Here is a 10,465-nt window from a genome sequence, read left to right as displayed (position 1 = left end):
TCCCCTGACGGGAAGAGCCAGACCAGAATTCAGAAACATCAGCCATCCATGCTGCGATCAAGGCCAAGGGTTAACGCAAGAATTTTTAAATGATCCCAGTTGTTGTTCTAAATAACGGTAGCCATTATTGGTATTATTAATAAAAGCTGTTCTGCTAAACTGGTGTCTGTGTGCTACTTAAATGTGAGGCAAAGAGGTCAAGACATGAAGGATAAGACTGTATTTCTTTCTTCAGAATAACCTTAGGGCAATTTCTAAGAGATTCGACCAACAAAGGAAACAGGCATACAGCTTCATCCTGCTTCTGGCCCTTTCCTCCAGATCAGACATCGTTTCTGCAGCCTACAAAACTCTACCAGTTTGAGAAATAATATGCAAATTCCCTAAGTGCATGGCCAATAATTTTACAGGTCTCCCCTGGAGTGGTAAATGATTTCTAGGTCTCTGACTTACTCAACAGGGAGTCTGGGAACCTCAAATTCAGGATTGTCATAGAAACCATTAGTGTCACTAAATTAACCAACCCTCAGAATTATCTAAGAAAAAGTTTATATTGATCTTACTTAGACAAGTGAGAATAGAAGCACTTTCCTTTATGATTAACCTTTACAGAGTCCTCCTAGGCTACTCATACTTCTCAGCTGATGAGAGATTACTGAGAAATAACTAAAATATCCCCAGAACCAGAGTCTTTGGGCCATTATTTCCCTTAAATAATCAAGTTACATATACCTTCAACTGTACCTCTTATAAAGTTATTCAGGGCAACAATATGTAGACACCAAAATGTAAAATAATGTTCCCTATCCTTTACGGAAACTCTCTATTTAATAAATAAAATTATTATGTCTGTATCATGCTAAAGTTAACAAAATGTTTTCATATACATTATTTCATTAAAATGTTCACAACTATGAAAGATGGATAGTATCTTTATCCCCCAATTTACAAGTAAGGATACTAAGACAAAAATAAGTAAACAATTTGCCAAAAGTCTGGCTAGTAAGAACTGAGATGAAAGGGCAATTCGTTTTGCAAAGATGGAGGCAAAGTGTGAGAGATCAGGAAGACCTACGGAGAATGATGATGTTTTGGATTTTGAAAGACCAGAAGTCTGATGCATCAATAACCAACTTGTAAAACATCTACTATGAGTTGAGTACTATGCTTGAGACTGGGACACACAAATGCAAGGCAGATGCCATCCCTGCTCTCAAGTGACTTACATTCTAGTAGATAAGGCATGCAAGGGTCATTTCAAATTCCACCTGTGATCTGTGGGTTAAGTACAGCTGAAACCTCCAGTGGACATTGCATGCCTCTATTCTAGCAACCAACAGTTGCTTCCTCATCCAGTGATGCCCCATTAAATACATATGTCGCAGCAAAGGAATAGCCACTCCAAATTTATACCATGAGCCTAGCTCTCAAACCCAGCCCCTTGTAGGTTGGTGAAAAAGAACAAAGAAAACGGAAAGTTGGGCCCACCCCTGAGGATCAGGTATCCTCTCTAACAACTATGTGCCTAGGCACTTCTGGGCTTCAGGGGTTGGGGCCAATCTCTTACTGGTTATGGAGGAAAAAGCAGAAGAGTTATCTTAGAGAGAGCTACCTGTAACTAGTCTTTATGGACCTGTTCAAGGTTATGACCTTGTTCTGGGGAGGACATGGGGGCCCCTTAGATGAACTGGGTTTTTGGAAGGAATGATAAACAGAAGCAGCACAGAGCATGGATCTGAGGGACAAACTGCATTGGTTTAAATCCTAGCTCTGCCACTTAATCATATGACCTTGGGCAGGTTATTTAATCTCTTGACTCAGTATTCTCATCAGTAAAATAGGAATGGTTAATAATAAATAGCACTTAACCTCTTAGGATGTCCTAAGGATTAAAAGAGTTCACTAACATATGCCAAATGCTTAGAATAATGCCTGGCACATAATAAGTGCCATTTAAGTATTAGGTACTTTTACATGTCACGACTGAGGGTCATGAGAAACTCAATCACCCTGACCTGCTTCAAAAGCATGTCTTACAACCAGTTAAATTAATTACATTGGACTCTTCAGATGACTGCTTCTAATGCACAATTCAAATAATCATTCCAGGGGCACCTGGGTGGCTCAGTCCATTAAGCATTTGACTTTCAGGTCATGATCTCATGGTTCATGAGCTCAAGCCCCGTGTTGGGATCTGTGCTGACAGCTCAGAGCCTAGAGGCTGCTTCCATTCTGTGTCTCCCTTGCTCTCTGCCCCTCCCCACTCACTCACTCACTCACACACACACACACACACACACACTCTCTCTCTCTCTCTCTCTCAAAAATAGATATTTAAAAAAAAATTTTTTTAATTAAAAAAAAAATGATGGGGTGCCTGGGTGGCTCAGCTGGTTAAGCGTCTGACTTCGGCTCAGGTCATGATCTCACGGTTTGTGAGTTGGAGCCCCACATCAGGCTCTGTGCTGACAATTCCGAGCCTGGAGCCTGTTTCAGATTCTGTGTCTCCCTCTCTCTCTGCCCCTCCCCCATTCATGCTCTGTCTCTCTTTGTCTCTCAAAAATGAATAAACATTAAAAAGTATTATTTTAAATGATCACCCCAAAGCAAATTATTTACCTTCTTCAAATCTGCAAAAGCCTAAACATGACAGTTTCCCAGTGGGCATGACAGCTTTTTAGGGTATTATCTTGTATTACCTCAGGACTTGCTCTCTGAAACCTTCCCTGACTATATGCAAATGGACCCTTACACACACACACACACACACACACACACACACACACACACACAGAGTGTAGTGCTGGGTCTTTTGTATCTGATAAACCCAGGTTCAAATCCCTTACCATTTACTAACCAAATGATGGCAAGCAAATTAGTTAAATGTACAGACCTCAGTATCCTCATCCAAAAATGGGAGCAATAAAACCTATCTTAAATGAAATGAGCTCCTGTCTATCCACACGTGTCAGGGCCTGTCAAGAGGGAGCACTCTACAAATGGCAGCTAAAATACCCACAGAGCATTACTCACCTGGAAAGGGGCCTCACAGAAATGATGCAATTTTTCTTTCCAATGAGGCTATTGATTCCCTTTAAGGAGACTCTCAGCAGGATAAATGACCCTTCATTATTTCCCTGGCAGGCTCCTGGCATTTTGGGATTCCAAACAAATCTGACTTACCACATGTGTGAATCCCAAAGGTCTATAGACATTGCTTCATAATGGCAAAAAATTATCACATCAATAAAAATTGACCATTGTTCAGATACTGAATTCTTCCAAAGAACATTACCTGGGGCACTCTGGAATGGGGAGGGCAGGGCTGGTAAGGATCTGCTATCTTTACCCAGAGGGTCCTGAAGGGCAAAGCATGCCTGGTACACTCAGAAAATAAACCAGAGAGCAGAAAAGAGCAACTGATCTTCTGTCTCCAGGCATCCCCAACATTGGTTCTGAAGGGATGCCTTAAAATGCATATTTAATTATGTCTCTTTCCCCTTAAGATACTCCAGTGACCCCCCACTTCCCAAAAGCTCAAATCTACCTTTACTTACCCTCCGCCTCTTCAGCCTGTCTCTTGCCATTCTTCCCCTATGTCCACAACCTACATTCGAATCCCACCAAAACTCACTGTCAACTCATCATATCCCTCTTAGACTCAGCACATTTTACACATCACCTTTTTGAGTCAATCATTTTAATGCCAGTCATTTTGAGTGCAACTTGATAGACTTGGTGATGATTACATTTTTTGCTCGCCTTTCAGTCCTGACAAGGCAACAATCAAACCAGAGAAAGATTTTTATAATGACCACGTTTTCCATGCCCTGTGTTAGGTCATAACCAATTTCCCATCAATTCTGACATCTATGGGAGGCTGATTAGTTAACTTTACTAGCACACCAAGTCCTGCATTCGAGAATGCCTGCCGTGTCTAAGATCATTCATTCAAATTGTCTTTATACTACAGCTTACTTTGAAAAACGCATACCAATGAAGGGCAGATAGCATGAGTTGAAAATTCTAGTCATGAAAAGAATGATCTGGTTGGTTAATTGTGGTATTGTAAGAAAGAACCCTCTGGCTATAGGGGGTGTGTGTTGTATCCATTTCTTGCCACATCAGAGAGGCAATCTAGGACATCATGAAGAGTGTAAGCCATGGGGACAGCCTGCCTGGGTGTGAGTCCTGGCTCTGCCACTTATGAGGTATGGAATCCCAGGGCATTTCTTCATGCCTCAATTTCCTCCTTTTTAAAATGGAGATAATAACGGGACCCAACTCAACAGGATGTTGAGAGGATTAATGGAATCAATAATTTTAAGTACATATGAGAATAGCGCCTGACACATAACAAACACATTCAAATGTTTGTTAAGTAAAACAAACGTGACATTGTGGTTATATTGCTGATGGCAGCAAACACCGCGTGGCAGCTGTCAAAGTTGAAATTTCAGAGGTTTCTGTAGAATAACAAAGTATGTATTCTCTACTGTTGCCCCCGCCCAAAAAAAAACCCAATTTATTATCTGTACTAAAAATAGAAATTGGTACCATTAGCCTTCACCAAACATTATTGGCAAAGGTCAGAAATCTTTGTTTTCTCAAGGAGAAAAACTGCACAAAACTCACAGTTATAAAGCGTCAAGATACTGCATCAAATTATTCTGTTTTCTCCCAGTTACACTCCATTCCTCTGAAAGCACATTTCAACCAGGAAACATTAACATCACCATGGAGCACCTTTGATAACTGGAACTTACACGTAAGTCCTAAGTGACCTATTTATGTGGGGATTACTAACCACCACTAACAGTGAAGAGACGCACAGCAAAACTACACAGCAGTATCACAGAAAAAAACTTTTAAAAAGCCACATGTTAGAACAAGGGAAAGGAGGCTAAGTCTGCTACTACTGAGTCTGCTACTAAGTCTGTTCCATCGTACACGGGCATGCGAAGATATGCAAGAAGTGAAAGGGCTCCCAGTCCTGCCCAGGCCTTGCTGGATACAGGAGGGGGAGGTACAGCTGACTGTTCACCTGGAATGATAATAAGGGGACGAGCATGCACACATTTCCTGGTTTGAAACCCACTGTTACACCACTGAGAACTGGGGTAACATATTTGCCTTTGAGTCTCAATTTTCCCAACAGTAAAACGGAGATCAGACCTTACTGAGTTGGATTGGCTGACATGACACCGCAGAGCCTTTATGTGGAACCTGATACACACAAGACACCCAATTCTCTAGCTCTCCTTTTCTATTCAGCGTAAGCAATAAATTTTTCCAGAATCTGTGGAAGGAAATTAGATCAGTTACATGATGCTTATCATCAAATGGAAACTATATATTCAATATTCTTCCTATAGTCCATGGATCTTCAAGTTTTTCCCAACACACATGAGGCAGGGTTCTTGTTGCATGTAGCAAATACAAACCTTTAAACACTTAAGAAATCTATTCCAAGGGTCAGTTGGAAGCTGTGAGGTCGAGAACTGAAAATCAAGTGGGAATCATGGATGCTACAGAGGTTGGCAGCACAATTCACTGGCAAGAGTCACACGACAGTCATTAGCTGGTGCACAGGACATTCCTGCCACTACACTGGATCTTCCCATCTCCCTCCATCAAAAGGTCCCTCACTCCAGGCTCAATGTCCCCAAATCCAACAGCACCTGGAGCACATGCCCACTGGCTGTCCCCAGACATGCACAGAGGAAAATCTGACCTCCCTCCTTTGCTTCCAAAGACAAGAGGACAGGCAAGGTCAGGACTAACCCTTTAATGAACACAATGGGGAATGCCCCAGAAGAGAGACAGAGATACTAATAGGAAGAGGGGGCTAGAAGCTGGAGAGGCAAAAAAGTGACAAATCACACACCGTGAGAAAACAAAGAGATAAGCGACCTGCATCATTCTCCCCAGCCAGCGAAGCTAATCCAGTCTTGGAAGAAAGATAGGAAAGATGATCTCAAAGCAAACATTCAAGGTAAAAAATAAATCTACCTCTCTGCCCAACATCTATACTCAGGTGATACCAGGTCTATCCTTTGAGTCTGATTTCATTTAACCCCAAACAACCCCACCTCTCTCCTACCCCAGGTCAACAAGAGTTAAACTAGCTCACTTTACCCTTTTAATAAGGGGAACGACTAGGTCTAGCCGTGAGCTAAATTCTGAAGCAAGCTCTTTCCCACTGCTTTTTCTGTCTTTGCTGCATCCTCTCATAACTTAACCACCTCTCTAACTAGATCCTAAAACCCCAAACCCTCACTTGTACCCACACTTGATATGATCTAAAAGTCCAGCATCAGCATTTAGAAATAAGAACTCAGAAATATACAGAAGTGGCTTATGAGATATATAAAATTAAGCCTTCATGGGGGTGTTTATCATTCTCCATCTAAGCAAAGTCGCAGGATACAAAATTAATGTACAGAAATCAGCTGCATTCTTATACGCTAATAATGAAGCAACAGACAGACAAATAAAGAAACTGATCTCATTCACAATTGCACCAAGAAGCATAAAATACCTAGGAATGAACCAACCAAAGGTGTACAAGATTTGTACGCTGAAAACTATAGAAAGCTTATGAAGGAAATTGAAGAAGACAGAAAGAAATGGAAAAATATTCCGTGCTCATGGATTAGAAGAATAAATATTGTTAAAATGTCAATACTACCCAAAGCAGTCTGCACATGGAATGCAATCCCAATCAAAATTGCACCAGCATTCTTCTCGAAGCTAGAACAAGCAATCCTAGAATTTGCATGGAACCACAAAAGACCCCAAATAGCCAAAGTAATATTGAAGAAGAAGACCAAAGCAGGAGGCATCACAATCCCAGACTTTAGCCTCTACTACAAAGTTGTAATCATCAAGACAGCATTGTATTGGCTCAAAAACAGACACAGAGACCAATGGAATAGAATAGAATAGAAACCCCAGAATTAGACCCACAAAAGTATGGCCAACTAATCTTTTGACAAAGCAGGAAAGAATATCCAATGGAAAAAAGACAGTCTCTTTAACAAATGGTGCTGGGAGAACTGGAGAGCAACATGCAGAAGAAGGAAACTAGACCACTTTGTTACACCATTCACAAAAATAACTCAAGATGGATGAAGGACCTGAATGTGAGACAGGAAACCATCAAAACCCTAGAGGAGAAAGCAGGAAAAGACCTCTCTCACCTCAGCCGCAGCAATTTCTTACTTAAACAGAAGCATTTTCTAAATTCAGGCACCTGAGTGGAGCTCTGCTAGATTTCTACCACTCACTCCCCTGCCCCCAATTTATTCTTCCTTTCTCTACCTAACCCTATTTCCTGCCAGGTCAACCTGAAGAAACTCTATCCCTAAGGTCCCTTGATGAATCAATCGATTAACAAGAGATCGAGGGCAGCAGGAGAGTCAGGTCAAGGTTTTCATTATCCTGGCTTTTTCTCTCTGCCAGATTCACCACCCCTTTACTGAAGGCCACAGCTCCTACCAAATAACCCAGGCCTCTCCAGCTTCTGGGAATCCCTACCTTTACTTGTCCCTTCCATCCTAAGAGTGATCAGTAATTCCTCGTTGGTAGCCTCGGTGTATTGCAATATCCCTATTTTTCTAAATCAAAGTTGTCAACTTTACTATTTACAAGGTTGTCAATGTTACTATTAACATTTGGGGCACATAATTGTTGTGGGAGGCTATCCCATGCATTATAGGATGTTTAGAGGTATGCTCAGCCTTTGCCCGGTAGATGCGAGTACCACCCTATCCTCAAGCTATGACAGGCAAAAGTATATTCAGACATTTCCAAATGTCCCCCAGAGCACAAAATCACCCCCAGTTGGGGACAACTGATCTAAACCTTTCTACACTTTTGTTAATAGTCCCTTCACCAAACTTTTCTTAAATAACCCAAGTATACCATCTCCTTCTTGCCCAGACTCTTATTGACATAAGAAGTCTGTGTGCAAAATTGGCCAAAATTACCACGTTAAAGCTTATTTAACCCACTGTAATGTAAATTCCATACAGAAGTATAATGTCTGTCTTGTTTGTTACTACATCCCCCTCTACCAAGAACAGTGTTGGATCTTAGTATGTATTCAATGAATATTTCTCAAATAAATTCAAGCTATGGCATTGACAATAACAGCACATCAGAAGAAATACAAGTTTCCAGAGAAGATAAGTAAGCACATACAAAAAGGAAAATGATACAGAGGTTCAGCAAGTACAATACAGAGGGTGACCTCTAGAATACTGGAGCAAGTATTGTGGCCCCTCTGTTAAAACAACTCTCATTGCAGAATACTCCCTGGATATCCCCTATCTATAGGACTATTCATAAGAGTTTATCAATTACTTGTACTTGGATCCCAAACTTATCAAAGCAAACTTTAATATAAGCTCCATGAGAGCTGGGATACAACCTGCTCAGTTCACTACTGTATACCCACTACCTTGCTCAGTATTCTGCAAATATTTGTCAAGACAGAGCATCGATGAATGGACCATCTGATAACGATGTGGGTTAGCCACTAGGAAAAAGAAAAATCTGGTCTCATGACCATCAAGGACATCAAGAATTTTCCTGAATTTCTTAATGTGTATTAATAAGTTAAAGTTATATATTTGTCTTGCATATCTTTTAGTTATACTGATCATCCACACAGAGGCTTATCACTCCTGACTCAAAGAAAAGCAGAGATGAGAAAAGCAGAAAGTCAAATTATGGAATATAGAATCTTAATTGAGGCTCGTAGCAAAACTGTATGGTTTCTTTGAAAGCACATTCCAGTTAAAAAAAAAAAAAAGAAACAAATAGGGGCACCTGGATGGCTCAGTTGGTTAAGCGTCTGACTTCGGCCCAGGTCATGATCTCGTGGTCTGTGAATTCGAGCCCCACGTCAGTCTCTGTGCTGACAGCTCAGAGCCTGGAACCTGTTTCAGATTCTGGGTCTCCCTCTCTCTCTGACCCTCCCCCGTTTATGCTCTGTCTCTCTCTGTCTCAAAAATAAAAATAAACGTTAAAAAAAATTTTTTTAAAAAAGAAACAAATAGACAACAACTTTCTTGCATGGCCAGCCAAGGCCTAAAGACTTAAATATAACAGAAATTAATGTAACACATATCTCTTATCCCCTATTTTAAAAGTGCATTTTTTTTTACCTTTTGCTGCATAAAACGTTACCCCTAAACAGCAGCTAAGACAACACACATTTATCATTCCACAGTTCACATGAGTCAGGTATCTAGACACAACATAGCTAGACTTCTACTTTGGAGTCTCATACGCTGCAATTAAGGTGCCCAATGAACTATAGCAATCTCAAGGTCCAATTGGGGAAGGACCCGCTTCCAAAATCATTCACATAGCAGCTGGTAGGATGCAGTTCCTTGAGAGCTATTGGCCAAGGTCACCCTCAGTTCCTTGCCATGTGGACTTCTCCAGCATGGCAGCTTGATTTCTGGAAGCCTGAAAGACAAAAGGTAATAGGGTTCTGCTAACAAGATGAAAGCCAGTCTTCTGTAATCAACCACAGAAGTGTTCTCATCACCTTTGCCATATACTATTGGTTAAACAAGTCACTGTATCAATCCTACAGTCAGGGAAGAGTATCATAGAATAAAGTGAATACCAGGAGGTGGGGATTACTGGAGGTTATCTTAGAAATCTGTCTACCACAACACAAACCACCAATAGAAACAATGTCCTTTTCACAGATTCAGTGAAATCTACACAGTTCGTAGAGGTGTCTTGGTTGGAAAACAAGGATAAAGTGGAACCTCAGAAAAGTGCTGGGGGCATGGAAGCTGCATTTTGTCAAAACCATCATCATCTAGAACACTGGAACAAAATCATTCAGAACCTCAAACCGGCAGAGAAGAGAGGGAACCAAAATTCCTTTATCATCCATTACTTGGCAGATAGTTTATCTTCTTTCAATCTTCACTTCACTATTATAAATTGGGTATTATTACCCCCAGTTTATAGGTAAGGGAATTGAACAATAAGGTTAGATTCCTGTTCTGAAATCACACGGCTACTAAATAACAGTTCTAATTAACATAGACATTAGAATTAGACAAAAAAGTACTTAAGTCTACATCCCCCACCCCCCACCATTTATCTGCCCTGTGACTATTTGAAAGTAATCTCTTTGTATTGTTAACTACTGTGTCCTGACTGCCCAGCAGGTGCTTAGCATTTCAGTGGATTAATCAACCTCAGTTTTATCTTTAAAATAGGCTAAATAATGGCACCTATCTCAAGGGTTGATGCAAGGATTATATGAATATTCAAACACTTAGCACAGGGCCTAGCCCTTCTTGGGAGCTCAAAAGATGACTACTATTATGCTTTTTCCCTGATTCTGATCTTAACCACAAACACTGCATCCAATATAATACAATGTTACCTATATGATACCATAAACCTCCAGGTTTTGAGGGCCCACCTT

This window comes from Acinonyx jubatus, chromosome D1, assembly GCF_027475565.1.
Source record: "Acinonyx jubatus isolate Ajub_Pintada_27869175 chromosome D1, VMU_Ajub_asm_v1.0, whole genome shotgun sequence".
Taxonomy (NCBI): domain Eukaryota; kingdom Metazoa; phylum Chordata; class Mammalia; order Carnivora; family Felidae; genus Acinonyx; species Acinonyx jubatus.
The sequence above is the reverse complement of the archived record's forward strand: the minus strand, read 5'-3'. Positions refer to the sequence as shown.